At 43.3% G+C, this 18,195-nt stretch overlaps 1 protein-coding gene across 2 annotated transcripts in view; it reads right to left on the bottom strand.

Annotated features, from left to right (window-relative positions):
- The window catches only part of dnajc5 (DnaJ heat shock protein family (Hsp40) member C5), a 43,947-nt gene extending 26,121 nt beyond the window's left edge, over positions 1–17,826 (bottom strand). Inside the window, exon 1 of one of the 2 annotated variants that reach the window (XM_033041401.1) lies at positions 17,704–17,826. The gene's annotated coding sequence lies outside the window, so the exon portion shown is untranslated. The remainder of the gene's footprint in view (positions 1–17,703) is intronic. The other variant, XM_033041400.1, reaches the window with a different exon arrangement.
- Positions 17,827–18,195: the final 369 nt, after the last annotated feature.

Below are 18,195 nucleotides of genomic sequence, written 5' to 3'. Positions count from 1 at the left end.
GGGATGTTATGCTACAACTATGTAAAACTTTGGTTAAGCCATTGGTGGAATATTACATGTAATTGTGGTGCCACACAATAGGAAGGCTGCACAGGAGTGGGCAAAGCTGAGGGTGACCTGACACATATATATAAGAAAGTGAGAGTGATGGATTAGGTACAGCAAAAAGAATTTTCCCATGTTGGGAGTGTCTAGGAAAAGATGGAAAGGTTTATAGTGAGTGGTAGAAGACGGTAGGGATATCGGAGGGAAATATTTTGCAGAAGGTGGTTGGAGTCTAGATTGCGCTGAAGAGGTGGTGGAGGCGGATATTGTCAAGACATTTCCGCATCACAACAAGTACTTTAATCACAAAGGCCACCTGATGCAGATAAATGGGATTTGTATAGATGGGAACAATGGCCAGTAAGGACATGGTGGGCTAAAGGGTCTGTTTCTGAACTGTATAAATCTATTTCATGGACGTGATTCATGTGTATTTCCAGGATTTTTGCAATATTGATCTTTTAACCGGTTGCTCCAAAAATATATAATTTCAGCAAATCGGTAAAATTTGACCAAAGGATACCAAGTAGTAAATTGTAAACAGAAAGATTAATCACAAAATAGATTAGAATTACCCTGCAAATATAATAAAACCAGAAAGTGCTAGAAATACCTGGGTCACTTACTATCCGAAAAGAGGCAAAGTTAACATGGATCGTTCTCCAGTGCGAGAAACATTCTAAAACTGGCAAATTTAAACTTGCAGATGAGGAGATAGGAGACCAAGATGGTAACCAAAAGTGTATGTATAATAGAGATTGGTATCGACTAGGAGAGATTTAAAAAAAGAGATTTTAGAGATATAGCACGGAAACAGGCCTTTCTGCCCATCAAGTCCACACCGATATTTTCAAATTTAAATTTTTTTTTCCGAATTCAATTAACCACAAACTTGTACTTTTTTGCAAAGTGATCACGGGGAAAACGTACAAACTCCGTACAGACAGGACCTGTAGTTAGGATTGAACCTGGGTCTCTGTCAATTTAAGGCAACAACTCTATTGCTGCGCCACCTTGCCACCCCTAGCGTACCGAGGCTTGTCAACAAGGGCAGCTAATCTGTCTCGAGAAAGCGTAAACATATTACAGACTAAAGTGGAAATGTGCATCTGCTGGGACAAGGGGGTGCAGAACACAGCAATGACTGCAAATCAGAAGTGAAAGGAAGCACTGGGAAAGTCCAGCAGGTCAAGTAGTTTCTGTGAGGAGAGAAAAACAGCCTGATAAACCCATGTTGCCACTTTACCTCTTTACAGGAAGCAGATGGCATCAGATGTTATGAAGGAGGAAGTGTATCCTGAAACTATGGCTGAGACATAGAGCATACAAAAATAACGGTCACAAACATAAGTTAGGATTAAATACCAACACCTCACCAACAGTTAACACGGCTTGCTCTCATTTCCCATTTATTTAAAATGAAGGGGAATTTAATACAACAGTCAAGACAAAAATAAATAGCAGGATTCTTTCACCATCTTCCAAATGTTACTATCATAATGCACAGCAAGAATAAATTTAACATGCTAAATCATAGTTTACTGGTTTCATCATGGTTATTTTTTTAAACCTTTCTTCTGCCCTGTAATACAATCCAAACATAGATCACAAATACAAATTTATACAGTAATAGACTAAGTGGGATCCGTTGGGTCCCAGTATCACACGGGAGTGCTGCCCCCCCACACAATATTCCACCTCTCCACCAATTCCAATATCGGTGGACAGTGGGGGGGGGCGCTTTCTGGAGCGCTAGTATGGGTGTTGTGGGCTGAAGGGACTGGTTTCCAAAGGGCTAGTATGGACATTGTGGGCCGAATGGATTCTTGGGCTGGCGGCTCAGTCACTCAAGCCTGTTGTGCTGGCAGCTCACTCACTCATGGCTGGTGGGCTGGCAGTTGACACGGCTATTCCTTGAAATTCCATTTCAAGCAGGGTGCAAGGCCACCAAATTTAAGTGCAGTTTCTTACTACTTCTAGCAGGGTGCAAGGCCACCAAATTCAAGTGCAGTTTCATACCATTTCAAGCTGGGTGCAAGGCCACTAAAGACAGTGAGTCGTGACCTCTCCCTCCTCCATCTTGCAGAGACTGAGCCACGCCCACACTTCTGGGTTTTATAGTCCCATCCCCTCCCACCAGAAGGGGCGTGGCCTTCACGGCATGATTGACAGGAGAGAGAATCTCAACATTTTTTAAACACTAATAACTCTTTTATTTTTCATCAATGGGAAAAATCCTCGGTACCTGATGAGCGGACGGAGACTCTGAGTAAGATGGCCAAAAATCACAACCATTTGTGGTAGCATTTTTTCTAAAATCAATATAAAGCGCAAACAGGAAGTGGTCAAGATTTGACTTTTAATTATATAGATGCTCTAGGTCTCTTTACAGAATACGCATTCTCATTAGCTAATGGTGGCCAAAGTGCATGTTTCGGTGTTGCGCTGTGAATTTATACATTTTATCCCAATTTGTTAAACAAGAGAGGAAAATATGTGGATTACACCAATATACTGTCACAAATTTAAACTTCATTAGTAAATGGACTCCGAGACGGTATTTTACAAATTATTTGCATCGTTTCCTGCAGAAATAAATCAATATAACTGGCATGGATCCAAACTGCAAAATAAGCCTAATATTGTCAATATAATCAAAACACATGGAAGTTTATCGTTTTCATTTTATTTACGCTCGATATCATAACCAGTTTATCTTCTAGATTTTTCATGTCCAACACTGCTTTGGCAGAATCTATACAAATGTATAAAATAGTTATTCATACTTTCACCAATCTGGAAAGATTAATTCCGAACATATAACACAACTCAGGAGAGTATTCAGCTCCATCCTTCCCTCATCTAGAAATGTATTTGGGAAATTATTATCCAGCCCTCATCACTCTTTCAGCCATTGTATATTGATCGCACCTTTGCACAAAATATGTTCCTTGCATTGGGGTAAAAGAACAGAGGAAAGAAATGTGTTCCTTATTATTGGCCTGTTTGCCACAAATTTCTTTACTTTCATCAAAATCTTTAATTTTCCGCTAAGTGGATCATTGGCCAAAGTTTGACATTTATATTCCCTAAACATTAATTTCTATCAACAAATTGGTTCACTAAATTATTGTAGAAGTGAATATGGGGAGTTGGGGGGGGGGGGGGGGGGGGGGAGGGTGTCACTACAGACATACAATATGATCACATAGACTCTCTCAGTCTATGCTTGTCCAATTGTTGATTTTTGTTTATAATCACCAGAAGACTCACCATGACTAACATTACAATTTTGTCTTATCATTTCCCTCATATTACAATGAAACATTGAGAAGGTCTCCATCGTAGGTGATAGACTACTGACCGACAACCACTCTAAACCCACTGATTCCCATGGCTATCTGAACTACACCTCTTCCCACCCTGCCTCCTGTAAGGACTCCATCCCCTACTCCCAATTCCCCTGTCTACGCCGCATCTTCATCCAAGATGAGGTGTTCCACATCAGGGCATCGGAGATGTCCTCATTCTTCAGGGAATGGGGGTTCCCCTCTTGTACTATAGATGAGGCTCTATCCAGGGTCTCCTCTATATCCCATGACTGCTCTCACTCCCCATCCCCCCCCCCCCTCCCGTAACAAGGGCAGAGTCCCCCTTGTCCTCACCTTCCACACTACCAGCCGTCCCATACAACAAATAATCCTCCAATATTTTCGCCACCTCCAAAGTGATCCCACCACTTGCCACATCTTCCCATCTCCCCACCCCGTCTGCTTTCTGCAGAGACCGCTCCCTCCGTAACTCATTAGTTGCACTTTCCCTTGCAACCGTAGGAAATGCTACACTTGTCGCTTTACCTCCCCCCTTGATCCCATTCAAGGACCCAAGCAGTCTTTCCAGATACGACAGAGGTTCACCTGCACCTCCTCCAACCTCATCTATTGCATCCGCTGCTCTAGATGTCAGCTGCTCTACATCGGTGAGACCAAGCGTAGGCTTGGCGATCGCTTCGCCCAATACCTCCGCTCGGTTCGCAATAACCAACCTGATCTTCGGATGGCTCAGCACTTCAACTCATGCTCCCATTCTGAATCCGACCTTTCTGTCCTGGGCCTCCTCCATGGCCAGAGTGAAGACCACTGTAAATTGGAGGAGCAGCACCTCATATTTCGCTTGGGCAGTTTTCACCCCAGCGGTATGAACATTGACTTCTCTAATTTCAGGTAATCCCTTCTTTCTCCTCCCCTTCTCAGCTCTCCCTCAGCCCACTGTCTCCATTTCTCCCTTTCTTCTTCCTTCCCCACCCCCCACCCTCACATCAGTCTGAAGAAGGGTCTTGACTCAAATATGGAGCGTTATGATGCTGAAAACAACCTTCCAATTCTGCCCAAGAGCTTTATTTTCCTTACACCAAAATGTCCAAATTCAGGTTAGACTAGGAGCCTGCTGAGTAGAATAACAACATTTCATATTTAGAGCTCCTTAATTCCGAATCAGAATAAATCTATGCTTTGCTCGCACACGGTAAAAACGCAATATACAGCAGACATTAAAAAAACATTATAATTTAAACATGTAAAAAATAAAGTGCAAGGGTAACAAGGGGCAGCTTTACTATATATTGCACATGTAGATTTCTAAAGTGCACTTGGTGAGTTCCTAAGTGCTTGGCTTACAGACCAGAATGTCGTGGTGTAGTGTGGCTGTTAAGTAGAGCAAGCGCTCATGGGAAGCTGTTTTTGTGTCTAATAATAATAATAATAAATTTTATTTATGGGCGCCTTTCAAGAGTCTCAAGGACACCTAATCCTGTCTGGATGCGGAGGTTTTTTAGTCCGGAGTGGCCTCCCATAGGGGAGGATTTTTTGGGTACAGGAATAATAGTGGAGACTTTGAAGCAAGCAAGGACAGTGCAGAGTTACAGGGACTGATTTAAAATGTCTGTGCAGACTGGTTCCAGTTGTTCTGCAGTGGTTGAGGGGAGAGGGGGAAACATTGTTCGGCCCTGGAGATTTCCAACTGTTCTGTCTCCTGAATAGCTTTTGCACCTCCTCCATTTCTATTTCTATTTCACCCAACAAACAGCTAACAATGGCCTGTTTCCTTTATCATCCTTACTTTTTTGCATATCTTTCATTCATTGTCTCCCTTTTTTGCATATCTTTCACAGGCATGATATTCACCTCCAGAAAAAAACTTCACCCATTCACTGCTGTAGTTTTGGGAGCAACAGCAGCAGGAGTTTAGCAAGAGATACGACTGATTGGCTCTAGCCCAAGTGGGAGGAGAGAAGTGAGTCAGTGCCGGGAAAACAGTTGAAAACTGAGGAATTTGGTTTGTAAATTGGTAAATCAGGCAATTTATCAGTCAATTTAAGCAAGACGGCTCTTAGCGAGCGGCAGTGAGTGAAGTGCCCTGTGAGTACAGTGTGAGTCTTTGGCTCGAGAGTCTTCGGAGAGGAGACCACGCAATACACTTGAGAGGTAGAGACGAAAGAAGGAGATGTCAGGCAAGCTGATTCAGTGCGATGCTTGCAGTATGTGGGAGGTTAAGGACACCGCTGGTGCCTCTGGCTGCTACAAATGCGAAAAGTGCATCCAGGTAGAGCTCCTGAAGGGCCGTGTTGGGGAACTTGAGAAGCAAGTGGATGACCTCCGGTTCGTCCGAGAAACGGAGTCGTTCCTCAACAAGTCCTACAGTACGATTGTTACACCTAAGGTACTGGAAGAGAGAAGGTGGGAGACAGTGAGAAAGGGAGGGAAGCATGGAATGCCAACGTCCCCGGGTGTTGTACCTCTTGTGAACAGGTTCACCCACTTAGAAGCTGTCGGGACAGAAGAGGTGTTTACACTGGGCGGCGGACTGGCTTGTGATGCGAATAGGGCTGTTGAGCCAAAACCAAAAAGGCCTAAGGCAGGCAACGCCATTGTAGTGGGAGACTCCATTGTGAGAGGTACGGACAGGGGTTTCTGCGGCAACAGACGGGATGCGAGGATGGTGTGCTGCTTTCCTGGTGCCAGGATGTCACGGACAGAGTGCAGAAAATCCTCAAGGGCGAAGGTGAACATCCGGAAGTGGTAGTGCATGTCGGCACAAACGATGTCGGAAAGAAGGGGATGAATATTCTGCAGCGTGACTTTAGAGAGCTCGGAAAAATGCTGAAAAGCAGGACCTCCAGGGTTGTTATCTCCGGTGTGCTTCCAGTTCCTCGTGCTGGCGAGAGCAGGAACAGGGAGATACGGGACCTGAACGTGTGGCTGAGGAACTGGTGCACGGGGCAGGGATTTAGATTCTTAGATCACTGGGATCTGTTTTGGGGTAAGGGGGAACTGTACAAAAGGGACGGATTGCATCTTAACAGGTGTGGGACCAGCATTCTGGCAGGCAGGTTTGCCACTGCTACACGGGTGGTTTTAAACTGAATAAGGGGGGTGGGGTGTCGAATGGGATAGTGGAGGATGGAGTTAAAGGGAAAGGGTTTCTTAAATGTGTGAGCGTAGAGACAGAGGGGTGTAAAATGAGGGTAGAAGCAATAGGTAGCAAGGTGAAAAGTAAAAGTGGCAGGCAGACAAAACCAGGGCAAAAATCAAAAAGGGCCACTTTTCAACATAATTGTTAAGGGGTAAGAGTGTTGTAAAATCAAGCCTGAAGGCTTTGTGTCTCAATGCAAGGAGCATTCGTAATAAGGTGGATGAGTTGAATGTGCAGATAGCTATTAATGACTATGATATAGTTGGGATCACGGAGACATGGCTCCAGGGTGACCAAGGCTGGGAGCTGAACATCCAGGGATATTCAATATTCAGGAGGGATAGAGAGAAAGGAAAAGGAGGTGGGGTAACGTTGCTGGTTAGAGAGGAGATTAACGCAATGGAAAGGAAGGACATTAGTTTGGAGGATGTGGAATCGGTATGGGTAGAGCTGCGAAACACTAAGGGGCAGAAAACGCTGGTGGGTGTTGTGTACAGGCCACCTAACAGTAGTAGTGAAGTTGGAGATGGTATCAAACAGGAAATTAGAAATGCGTGCGACAAAGGCAAAACCGTTATAATGGGTGACTTCAATCTACATATAGATTGGGTGAATCAAATTGGCAGGGGTGCTGAGGAAGAGGATTTCTTGGAATGTATGCGGGATAGTTATCTAAATCAACATGTAGAGGAACCAACGAGAGAGCAGGCTATCTTAGACTGGGTATTGAGTAATGAGGAAGGGTTAGTTAGCAGTCTTGTTGTACATGCCCCCTTGGGCAAGAGTGACCATAATATGGTTGAGTTCTTCATTAGGATGGAGAGTGACATTGTTAATTCAGAAACAATGGTTCTGAACTTAAAGAAAGTTGACTTTGAGGGTATGAGACGTGAATTGGCCAAGATTGACTGGCAATTAATTCTAAAAGGGTTGACGGTGGATATGCAATGGAAGACATTTAAAGACTGCATGGATGAACTACAAAAGTTGTTCATTCCAGTTTGGCAAAAGAATAAATCAGGGAAGGTAGTACATCCGTGGATAACAAGGGAAATCAGGGATAGTATCAAAGCGAAGGATGATGCGTACAAATTAGCCAGAAAAAGCAGCATACCGGAGGACTGGGAGAAATTCAGAGACCAGCAGAGGAGGACAAAGGGCTTAATTAGGAAAGGAAAAATAGATTACGAAAGAAAACTGGCAGGGAACATAAAAACTGACTGCAAAAGTTTTTATAGATATGTGAAAAGAAAGAGATTAGTTAAAACAAATGTAGGTCCCTTGCAGTCAGAAACAGGTGAGTTGATCATGGGGAACAAGGATATGGCGGACCAATTGAATAACTACTTTGGCTCCGTCTTCACTAAGGAAGACATAAATAATCTGCCGGAAATAGCAGGGGACCGCGGGTCAAAGGAGTTGGAGGAATTGAGTGAAATCCAGGTTAGCCGGGAAGTGGTGTTGGGTAAATTGAATGGATTAAAGGCCGATAAATCCCCAGGGCCAGATAGGCTGCATCCCAGAGTACTTAAGGAAGTAGCTCCAGAAATAGTGGATGCATTAGTAATAATCTTTCAAAACTCTTTAGATTCTGGAGTAGTTCCTGAGGATTGGCGGGTAGCAAACGTAACCCCACTTTTTAAGAAGGGAGGGAGAGAGAAAACGGGGAATTACAGACCAGTTAGTCTAACATCGGTAGTGGGGAAACTGCTAGAGTCAGTTATTAAAGATGGGATAGCAGCACATTTGGAAAGTGGTGAAATCATAGGACAAAGTCAGCATGGATTTACGAAAGGTAAATCATGTCTGACGAATCTTATAGAATTTTTTGAGGTTGTAACTAGTAGCGTGGATAAGGGAGAACCAGTGGATGTGGTGTATCTGGATTTCCAGAAGGCTTTCGACAAGGTCCCACATAAGAGATTAGTATACAAACTTAAAGCACACGGCATTGGGGGTTCAGTATTGATGTGGATAGAGAACTGGCTGACAAACAGGAAGCAAAGAGTAGGAGTAAACGGGTCCTTTTCACAATGGCAGGCAGTGACTAGTGGGGTACCGCAAGGCTCAGTGCTGGGACCCCAGCTATTTACAATATATATTAATGATCTGGATGAGGGAATTGAAGGCAATATCTCCAAGTTTGCGGATGACACTAAGCTGGGGGGCAGTGTTAGCTGTGAGGAGGATGCTAGGAGACTGCAAGGTGACTTGGATAGGCTGGGTGAGTGGGCAAATGTTTGGCAGATGCAGTATAATGTGGATAAATGTGAGGTTATCCATTTTGGTGGCAAAAACAGGAAAGCAGACTATTATCTAAATGGTGGCCGACTAGGAAAAGGGGAGATGCAGCGAGACCTGGGTGTCATGGTACACCAGTCATTGAAAGTAGGCATGCAGGTGCAGCAGGCAGTGAAGAAAGCGAATGGTATGTTAGCTTTCATAGCAAAAGGATTTGAGTATAGGAGCAGGGAGGTTCTACTGCAGTTGTACAGGGTCTTGGTGAGACCACACCTGGAGTATTGCGTACAGTTTTGGTCTCCAAATCTGAGGAAGGACATTATTGCCATAGAGGGAGTGCAGAGAAGGTTCACCAGACTGATTACTGGGATGTCAGGACTGTCTTATGAAGAAAGACTGGATAGACTTGGTTTATACTCTCTAGAATTTAGGAGATTGAGAGGGGATCTTATAGAAACGTACAAAATTCTTAAGGGGTTGGACAGGCTAGATGCAGGAAGATTGTTCCCGATGTTGGGGAAGTCCAGGACAAGGGGTCACAGCTTAAGGATAAGGGGGAAATCCTTTAAAACCGAGATGAGAAATACTTTTTTCACACAGAGTGATGAATCTCTGGAACTCTCTGCCACAGAGGGTAGTTGAGGCCAGTTCATTGGCTATATTTAAGAGGGAGTTAGATGTGGCCCTTGTGGCTAAGGGGATCAGAGGGTATGGAGAGAAGGCAGGTACGGGATACTGAGTTGGATGATCAGCCATGATCATATTGAATGGCGGTGCAGGCTCGAAGGGCCGAATGGCCTACTCCTGCACCTAATTTCTATGTTTCTATTCCTTCTCTCCAGAGATGCTGCCTGTCCCGCTGAGTTACTCCAGCTTTTTGTGCCTACCTTCGGCCTCATCTTTAGACTGGCGGTGCTGTCCGAGTTCTGCTGTAAACCAAGGCTTGTCGTTGTTAAACCTGATCCCAGTCCTAGTGGGAATGCAACTGTCCTCACAAAAGCCGACATATATTACGTCACAGTGCCTGTATATTCATCGAGGCTTGTAGTTACTTCCTTGAACATATTCCAATCAATGCAGTCAAAGCAGGACTGTAGGTATTCAATGCCCTCACTTGTCCAACTTTTCATTGTTCTAACCACAGGCGTAGCATATTTTAGATTTTACTTGTAGGTCAAAAACAATGATCGGAGAGTCCCAGAAGCTCACAGGGAACAGTGATATGCGTTCTTAATTGTAGTGTAACAATGATCGAGTGTTCTCTCCTCTCTGGTGGGGCAGGTAACGTGCTATCTTTATTTTGGAAGTTCTCGGCTGAGGTTAGCCTTATTAAAATCCCCCAAGACAATGACCATGGAATCCGGGGAAGTCACTCTCCACTCTCATTACATGGCCAGCGAGTTGCATTTGTGCCTTGCATACACAGACTTGGTGGGGGGGGGGGGGTAAACCCCAGTGAGAATAAGAGAAGTAAATTCCCTTGGAGAATAAAAGGGTTTGCAATTTTTAAATATATATTGCAGATTAGGAGAACAGAAGTTAGACAGTACCGTTTCAATTTCAGGTAGTCCTTGCTTTCTCCTTCCCCTCCCCTTCCCAGCTCTCCCACAGCCTACTGTCTCCGCCTCTTCCTTTCTTCTTCCCGCCCCCCCATCTCCACTTCAGTCCGAAGAAGGGTCGCGACCCGAAACGTCACATATTCCTTTGCTCCATAGATGCTGCCTCACCCGCTGAGTTTCTCCAGCATTTTTGTCTACCTTCGATTTTTCCAGCATCTGCAGTTCTTTCTTAGACAGTACCATGATGTCGCTGCACCAGCCCTGATTAGTATGGAAGCGTATTCCACCACTCTCAAAAAGAATAAATACTCTCCCAGTTTTATACACTTAAATCATAATTAACAAAACCTGATATATGCACCTACCCTCCCCACATGAAAACATTGGCATTTATATTTCCTAAACATTCATTTCTATTAACAAATTGGTTCACTAAATTATTGTAGAAGTGAATATGGGGGGGGGGAGGGCAATACAGACATAGAATACGATCACAGCACACATGGTGCATCTTGGCAAAAATAACAAGGAAAACTATATAATTCAATTTACTAATGTTCACATTGAACAAAGTCATTAAATCGCAGGAAACAATCAATAAGTGGTTGACTCGTCCCTTTAGCGTTTTGCGAAATGACTGCAAAATTGTTTCAATATTTAATTTGCAATCAATTCTAACTTTAGTTTTGAGATACAGCATGGAAACAGGCCCACTGAGTCCAATTCTGACCATCGATCACCTGTTCACACAATTTCTATGTTATTCCGCCCCATGCATATTTTGGGCAATTTACAGAGGTTTATTAACTTACACATTTTGGGATGCGGGAGGAAATTGGAGCACCTGGAGGAAACTCATGCAGTCACAGAGGGAAGTGCAAACGCCACAAAGACAAAACGCAAGATGAGGATCGAACATGGGTCTCTAGTTATGACAGCGGTGCCAGTGTGCTGCCCCTTAAGAGTACGGCACCTGGTATTCCCATGCTGACTCCCATCCAAGTGCTAACCAACCCCCAAGCCTACTTAACGTCTGATATCAGATGAGATATATATTAAAATATAGGTATATTTTAAATGTGTTTCTCTTTTAATATAACGTTTACTGCCAGGGAATTCGTGGATTAAAAAAATAATTTTCTGTGGTCATACTTTGTCAAATAAGAACTGTAATGGGAGCAATTTGGTAGAAATATTAAACTGTCCTGTTGAAAGCCAGTAAACCCGTGGTTATTATCACGATAGATTGCTTTAATATTAATTATTCTATATATTGAAACTTCAGCTGAAAACACAATTTCTGAAAAAAATATCAAAAAATTGACATGGTTTTTTCAATTTATGTATAGTAAAGTCAAGGGAAAGAGGTCTAAAAAGGTGGGTGATTATGTACAAAAGGAATCGCCTCCAAACACAGCTAATGAAGGAATGCATAATATTTTGGTACTTAATGTAATTGATGTGTGGGTCATGTACCAGTCATTGAGAAAAGATTAGTATATGGTAGTGGAATGGACCAATGGGTTTGGATAGGGACAAGAGCAACAAAGAAAAAGATAAAGGTACTAAAAGGCATCCATTAAGCAAAAAAATGAAACCAGGAAAGAACAAGGTCGAGGTTAAAGCGATTCTTTTCAGCACATTCCAGCTCCTCCCTGAAATTAATAAAGATGTCCAGTGCAGCGTAGTTGCACTTGGCGAAGGGAGAGAATTGTTTTGGGCAAGATTCAAAGACAAGGCAGCAAGAAAATACCCATCATCTTATTTTCAATTTAGATAACTGTAACCTTAATGACCCCTCACTTCTGGAGGAACAAGACATGCAAACATAAGCAGTGTAGGAATATGCCAAGCAAACCCTTGGCCTACTCTGCCATTTATCATTGCTGTTTTACCTGCTTGGACTATTCCTGCTTAATCTTCCTTTATCAAAAAATCACTCCAAGGTATGAGCATACAGGTTTTTATCCCTTGGGTGTCCCCTGGATGCTCTGGTTTTCTCCGACATCCCAAAGCCATGAGGGTTTATATGTTACTTGGTTTCTCTAAAATTGCCACTAATATGTAGGGAGTGAATTTTATTATTTTGTGTCATCACACAACTGTTTGCCAATAGCGAGCAAATTTTAGTGCCACGTCGATGGCCTCTGCAAGGACCGTTACAGTGCATGTGTTATGCAGCATGTCACAATTCAGGTGATGCTCCATAGCCTGGAGGCCCCGTCTGCATTCACAGTCTGCTGCATCTTCAGTATATCCCCACTTCAGCATGTTCGCAATTTGCTCCTTCCCATGCCTGTCCGCAGTCTGTGGAGACTGTGCCAGGTTAGCCATTGTTGGTCGGAACCTGGTGGGAGTTTCTCGGAGGGATCGATTGTCATGTGAATGTCTTCCAGAGATTTATCTAGTCACTCTTCCCAGAGTTTGAGCCTTCTGGATGATGCACTGCAGTCCAGGGAATGGGCAGGGGAAACGCTGAGGTAGCAAAGGGTGATCATGTCGGGGGTGTCTTTCATTCTGATTGTCTGAGGTGTTCTTTTTGACTAGCTACAGCTCTTCAGATTCCAGGGGGTGCAATGCCAGAGAGTCCGTAGATGTTGTCAGTTTCATGCATCGACTGATGCAGCGACAGCTTGTGTTTAGCCCAGGATCAATCTTCCTTGCTTGAGCCGAGCGCTCCCATACTGCGCAGGCATACTCGGCAGTGGAGAAGCAGAGAGCCAGTGAATGAGAAAGTGGGAAAACATAGAACTGGTGTGGACAGGTGATCGATGGTTGGCATGGACCTGGTGGGACAAAAGGCCTGTTTCCATGCTCTCTCTCTAAAACTACGAGATTATCTTCATTGGACCTAAACCCGCAAACAGATCAATCTGACAATCTTCCTTGATAAAATAACCTCACCCTCAAAAATTAAACCAATAAATTTCTACTGCATTGAGTCCGCGCCTATTCTTTCTTGAAGATAGCAACCGAAAATGCAGAGCCCTCAAGAATTCAACAAAGTCTGCAGCAATTGAATCCCCTAATAATTAAAGGTGAAATACAACAGTGTGTCCTAATTTCCAGTTGCACGGGCAAATTGGGTTTAAATCTTGACAATGTAGCACCCTCCTATGTGCCAATACTTATTAGTATCTCGATCAAAATGAATGATTTCATTTTCACACACATCACACTCTTGCCACCCACTTGCCACTTTGCAGCTTCCTCGTGGCTCACGGTCTCACCTCAGGGCTCAAATTCAATGGTAGTGTTTTGGAGAAAGTGGTCGGATATCTGCATCACTCACTTTCAAAAATATACCAAGATCTTAAAGGAAATTAATTAATCTAGCTTTATGATTTAATAAAAATGCCAAGGAAAGATGCATTACTATCAAAGAAAATTTGTGTTGATCAAGGAAATTTAGGCAATCAAACCTTCCTGCATTCAGGAGCCTAACATAAGACAATCTGTCACTATTCTACTGAAATGGTGGTCTGCTTTCAAGCCATAGAATAGGATTTGGGCTCTGGATTTATAAAGCCAAATGTGTACATAACCACAAAATAATCATTAACGTGTAAAACCAGAAGTATTTTTTTAACCGATTTTGAACCAAGTACAATTACAAGACCCAAATTAAATTATGAAACATACTGATAGCTGAATTAATTCTGCATTAAATATATGTTGAACAAGTATTGTGTAATAAGCACATATTTAAAATGTTTACCCACTTCCTGTCACATTCTTAACATTGTTCCCAAAGTTGCTTCCCTTTACAAATAAAATATGTTTCATTTAGTGTTGCAATGAATAGAATACACAAGTTATAGGAGTGAAAAAATAAGCAGAATCGCATGTTTGGAATCATGTTAATTTATAGTTTGGCTGTGATATTATTCAGAATCACAATGGTTAAAGATATCTTTGACAACATATTTAATTTACTCAGCAAATGCAGATCAACATTTCAAAACAACGATTATTTAGCAGTAACATTCGAAAGACTTGGAATTAAAGTTGTTTGTTCAACTAAAAAATAATTTTTAATTATTGTACAGATATTTCATTATACACCAGCTGAAATACTTGTGCAAAATTCCATAGTGCATCAGTAAGCATCTAAATTTTGATGCTGCAGAAGGTGGTTCATGATTGCAATAATCAATTTGCTTCATAGTGTTAATTTGTGCCTTGCAATGATGCTGGTTTCTATTCTATGAGGGGAATGAATCCTCCCAAGATCAAAATGCTTACGTTAGTTAAGCAGAAACTGGCACATTTGGATGTTATGCAGGAAGACAATGGTAAAGAAGATGGCCAAGCTTGGTGTAGAGGAAAAAGAGTGGATACCATCAAAGTTACTAGAATATATGCATCAGGGCCAAAGTGCAGTTGTTGATAGATTGTCTTGGGAGGTCCAGTTGAATTAGATGGTACTTGCTTGCACCCTGGAAACCTGTTATTCCAGGAACCAGCCTAAATTGCAAATACCTGTACATTTATTTCCTTCGGCAAGGCCTTGAAAACTGCAGAACTCTAGTTGTGGTCTCACGATTTCTTTACTCTTGTGCTCAATGAATTTCGTACCATGGCAACAAGATCTCTTTGAATATCAGTATTTCCCAGTCTGTTACCATTTAAAAAATACCCTGCTTTTCTGTTTAGTGCACCAGATAGTTTCACGCTATATTCCATTTCCCATCTTTTAGATGATCAATATTCCCTTGAAACCTCAGTGTCCTCCTCTAGTTGTATATCAGCAGCAAACCTGGAAACATGACATTTGGTCCACTGATTTAAATAATTTATTTTAAATGTGTACATAAATAGATATCAGTTCCATATTCCATGTTAGTTGCATATTAATCTTGAAAATCATCAAGAAAACATCTTGGTTAGCATCCCACATTCTTATGTACTCCGACACATTAGTGGCAATTAAAATACATTCGCTTTGGCTTGTTCAAAAGTCGCACAGAAATGTGAATGTAGAGAGGGATTTAGACAAGCCATGTTATTGGGCAAAATGGCAGATGGTGCACAATGTGGAAAAATGTGAGGTTTTTCACTTCAGCAGCAAAACTGAAGGCCGTTATTTGCTATGCGATTGGGAAATAGTTATGTTCAAGGGAACTGGAGTATAGATGTGGACAAGTCCCTGAAAGCTGACACAGCTGCCGGAAGCAGTTATGAACACCCGCTGTTCTTCACCTTTTATACATTTTCTAGCTGATTAATCAATCTTTGTCAACCATTTGCAACATGAACCATGGTCTGAAGAAAGGTCTCGATCCGAAACGTCACCCATTCCTTCTCCCCAGAGATTCTGCCTGTCCCGCCCGCTGAGTTACTCCAGCATTTTGTGTTTACCTTCGATTTAAACGAGTATCTGCATAAACGAGTATGTTGGCCTTTAATGCTAGAGGATATAGTTCAAGAACAAAGAGATCTAACTAATTATGTACGACTTTGGCAAGAGTAATCTGTAAGATGGAGTACAATTTTAGTCTTGTCGTTTAAAGGATATACTGGCTAGTGAGACAGTGCCTCAAAGTTTCAACACGCTGGTTCCTGGGATGACATTCTGTCATGTGGACTCATTTCAGTAAGCTAAGTCTATATTCCTTGGAATTTAAAAAATGAGTGGCTATTCCATTAAAATCCAAAATTCCTAGTTCACAGGGCAGATACAGAGAGTGTTCTGCTTGGTTGAAGAGTTAGAATCATACATTCATGTTATAGGAGCAGAATTAGGCCATTCAGCCCATCAAGCCTACTTTGCCATTCAAAAATGGCAGATCTATATTTCCATTCTCCTGCCATTTCCCCATAACCCCCGACATCCTTGACAATCAAGAATCTGTCAATCCGTACCGTAAAAGTACCCAATGTCTTGGCCTCCACAGCCGTCTGTGGCAATGAATTTCACAGATTCATCATCAGGTGCCCGGCCCTTTAGCCCACCAAGTCTGTGCTGAACATAACGCCAAGTTAAACTAATCTGCCTGCCTGCAAGTGATCCATATCCCTCCACTTCCATTTGTCTATCTGAAAGCCTCTTAAATGCAATTGGGGGTCAAAATCTTAAAGTAAGGGGCACACCTTCTAGATCTTAAATTAGAAGTTTGCCACTTAAAGAGTGGAAAATCTATTGAATCTTCTAACCAGGAAGGCTTTGAAGAATCAGTCACTGAGTTCATTCAAAATAGATCTAGATTGCTGGACATTAGTAAAACGAAGGGATATGGAGCTGGTGGGTGATATTCTCTCTCAACAATGCCTTATCCTATTGAATGGCAAAGCAGATTCAAGGGGGCAAATGCAAATTTAATTGTAACAATTGGTATTTCTTAACTGGCAAATTGAGGAATAAGCTTCAAATATTGCATCATAAAACATAGCTTCAACTCAATAACACGTTTACATATTGCAAATGAGGTGTAAACCACCCGCCAATCTAGACCATAATTTTAATATATTGTAGCAGCAAGACTTCCAGCCAGCCTCATAAAATTAGCAACGTAGTAGTTAACGTTTTATTTTAGAAAGCCATTTCTTGTGTCATAATCTGGAAAGCAGAGAAGGCATATTGTGCTATATGTGCACACACGCACATACACCAAGCAAATATTTAATCTGTGAACTATTACATTAAGAGCAATTGAAATGTGCTTTAAAAATCCAGAAATACGATGATCAATGCTTAAAAATTGAGGGTGGCTAAGAAAACCCTTTGCATTTGACAGACCATCGATGGCAAATGATGAAACAACAGCCCATTCGCATCCTCCCCCGCTCCCCAATGGATCCAGCAGGGATTACTCAGCTCTCTGATGTTCACTGCTCGCAGAAATGAAGAAATGATACCCAGCTCATCTGACCACTTGACGCATTTTTGCTCTGTCTTGTTCCAATCTCCACGCCGATCCAACAATTTGCAAGTGGCTGTGATCTGATTATAGCCGGGACTAGGGGCAGCTTCGGTGCATGAGAGGGAGGGAGGGAGGGAGGAGGGGTGGGGGGGAGGGAGAGAGGATGAAAAAAAAAATCTGCAATGCTGCTGCGTTTGATCCAAACCCTAGGGCTTCACGTTCCCCCATTCAAAAATTAAAACCCTGTGCCATTTAACCACGGCTCTTCTCCCCACCGCAGTCAGGCTGAGGGGAAAGGAGAGAAACACGAAGCGGGGCCAAAACCCGCCCATTCATCCATCCACACGGCAGATAAATAAATAGCGGCAGGCTAAGCGGTTTAAGAGCCTTTATGGTTGCAGGTTTATTGGCGTTGAGTCTGCGGCACTGGATCAGACTCAACGCCATCATGTTAGCGGCCGAGACGGGGGCGCATTGAGCAGCCGGCGCCAAGGACAAGGACGAGGGGGAGCCGCTCCTTTTACCTTTATATCTCTCTCTCTCTCCGGCAGTCTTCGGTCGGGTTAGTCGCTCTTCATCAGCCGCTCGACGACATGAACCATCGCAGTCAGCTCTCCCTCCCCTCCCCGCGCGGCGCTTCACTACTATCTCCTCCTCCTCCTCAGCGCAGCGTCGCCTTCACTTCCTCTTCCCCTCAATGTCCGCCCTTGGTCCCACCTCCTGGCGGGAGCGCGCAAACCTCCCGCCCGCGCGCGTGCGTGCTCGCCGTCGATGAGGGATTTGGGGCGGGGGGGGGGAGCGCGCTCTCGCTCGATGGTTCCCGAGGAGAGTGAGACGGGGGCGCGCACGTTGGCGGCTTGGAGAGAGAGAGAGAGAGATGGAGAGGGGAGCGCGCACGTTGGCGGCTTAGAGAGAGAGAGATAGAGACGGGGGCGCGCACGTTGGCGGCTTGAGGAGAAAGAGATAGACGGGGGCGCGCACGTTGACGGCTTGTGGGAAGAGGGGGCGCGCGCTCG

Source organism: Amblyraja radiata, chromosome 23 (assembly GCF_010909765.2).
Source record: "Amblyraja radiata isolate CabotCenter1 chromosome 23, sAmbRad1.1.pri, whole genome shotgun sequence".
In the NCBI taxonomy this organism is placed as follows: Eukaryota; Metazoa; Chordata; class Chondrichthyes; order Rajiformes; family Rajidae; genus Amblyraja; species Amblyraja radiata.
The sequence above is the reverse complement of the archived record's forward strand: the minus strand, read 5'-3'. Positions and strand labels throughout refer to the sequence as shown.